General features: G+C 39.4%; 1 long non-coding RNA gene across 1 annotated transcript in view; it reads left to right on the top strand.

Annotated features, from left to right (window-relative positions):
• Positions 1-1,665: 1,665 nt before the first annotated feature.
• The window catches only part of LOC106012981, a 4,040-nt gene continuing 3,544 nt past the window's right edge, over positions 1,666-2,161 (top strand). Inside the window, exon 1 of the long non-coding RNA XR_001185208.2 lies at positions 1,666-1,828. This is a non-coding gene — a long non-coding RNA (uncharacterized LOC106012981). The remainder of the gene's footprint in view (positions 1,829-2,161) is intronic.

Raw genomic sequence — 2,161 nt, 5'->3', positions numbered from 1 at the left:
TTGAATATTTCCTTAATGGATTAGGGGAAAAAATGAATTTTTTCCTGAGGTCGTATTCAATTGTGCAAAAAAATCTCTGAAAATCCACACTCCAAACACCACCAACGAAATACTATTCCATATATCAAAAACTCAACAAAGCATTTTTTAGTATTACCTCTTCTCTTTATTCTGTGAAAATTTCATGAACATTGAATAAAAAATGGTGGAGTTGTTCAAAAATGTATATAGAAAAACCGCGTTTTGAGAAAACTGGCAATAAAGAAAAATAAAAGATTGACTTTATGACAAAATGGCGGTGACAAACATGCCTGGTATGGGAAGAAATAAGGCTTTAGAGTATTCTAATGTTATGAAATAGTTATAAGAGAGGCTGAAGAAGCTAATTGCCTACAACTCAAAATCCATAATTTTGATCCGAATTTGGACTTTTGGGTTGAAGCCCCCCCACACCTTCTCCTAAAGGGAAAATGTCTTTTCTAGGACACAACATTGGTCCCTGACGGAGTTTATATCCATGACCAAAGCCCGACAGCCTAACAACCAGACCATCAGCTCCGCAGGATCAAGTCAAATAGCCTCAAAATAGGTAATGGCATCAACTTAGAGAGAATCGAGCACCATGCTAGTTACCATTCCGTATAATAGCACTGAAGTGTGTGAGCGTCGTTCAAGTGTGCACACCCTTTTTAAGCTGCACTTGAACCCTTGATATTATCAGTCTTAGCGCTAAGATTTCTCAAGATTCATGAGCCCAAACATGACAAGGAAAAGAAGGCGAAACGCCTTCCGAATTCAGGAAATATTTTGATACCCCTTTTTATGAGTGTGCTTGCGCGTGCTCTCTCTCTCTCTCTCTCTCTCTCTCTCTCTCTCTCTCTCTCTCTCTCTCTCTCTCTCTCTCTCTCTCTCTCTCTCTCTTAAGACAGTCCAACCCACTGGGAGAGGCAACACACGTCGGAATAAAGTGACATCTGATCTATCACACCACTACTGCATGTCTCTCCAGCGTTCCAGCGCCATCAGTAAAATCGCAACCTAAGAATAACAAGGCTTTAATCTCAATTACTACACTCGTTTTGACACATCGGAGTGAAAAGTTTGTTGCACACACTACGAAATCTTCATTGAATGAAGAACAAGAATTCATCAATCTGGTTTGTCTCAGAAGAATAAGGGATGCTGGTTGTTGGCAGGTGTTCTGGTCTGACTTGCTCTTTCTTTCCTATCAAACATGTATCGTCCTTATCTCTCCCCATTTCTTTTTTGTGTGTTCGTTACACACTTGTAATATCTCTAATCTTCTTATTTGCTTTATATAAACTTAATCTGTTGCAAGTGCCGTAACACTCTTACAAAAACAAAACTGAAAATTGAAGAAGAGTTCTAACTTTTAAATAATATTATTATGATGGAGAGGGAGTACACAGGGGGAAGTCCAAGACAACGTGACTCAAAAACACTAAAAATAAAATTTAAAAAATCGCCCGAGTCAGAACCTTGTTATCCCGGGGTCACGATTCGTAAAATGTGCACAAACACGGTGCCCGTTCGAAGATGGTGCGGTTCCAAGCTGACTACGGCCCTGCCCTTTCACTGTTGTTCATGTAGATTTCGCGCCAGACGTTTTGATAGTTTTTCATTGTAAGGGTAAATAGGCGGGGGACCGAGGAGCGAACGGAGGAAAGGTCAGCGCAGGAAGAAAATCTGGGAGCAGCAGACTTTCTGGGATTTTTGCTTCACATTCAGGGAGGAAAAGGAAAACAGAGAGGAGCTGAAACCTTTTAAACTTAACAACAAACAGCGAGGGACAGAACGAGAAGTGGAGGTAAGAAGAGAAAAAGTATACATGGCAAATTCCATTTCGCTTGAATCATGTGTTCTTTAGAAATTACCGGTAAAACAAACAAGAAAAACAAACCTGAAAATAAAGATATTATTAAGACCAAAAAAAAAAAAAAGGAAGTTTACTCTTAAGGTTCGGAACATGGAGTAAGAAAGAAGTATGTCTCTTCTATTTTGCCTTTGATTCAATGACACACTTGTGGGTAAGAAACATGTACTTGAAAAAAAGGGGGCAAAAAATATTATGGCTTTGCTCGATATAAGAGAAAGAAAGACAAAAAGTGCACTGTGTCTGGAGTGGGCGTAATCAAGAGAG

Source organism: Aplysia californica, unplaced genomic scaffold, assembly GCF_000002075.1.
Source record: "Aplysia californica isolate F4 #8 unplaced genomic scaffold, AplCal3.0 scaffold00592, whole genome shotgun sequence".
Classification (NCBI taxonomy): domain Eukaryota; kingdom Metazoa; phylum Mollusca; class Gastropoda; order Aplysiida; family Aplysiidae; genus Aplysia; species Aplysia californica.
The sequence above is the reverse complement of the archived record's forward strand: the minus strand, read 5'-3'. Positions and strand labels throughout refer to the sequence as shown.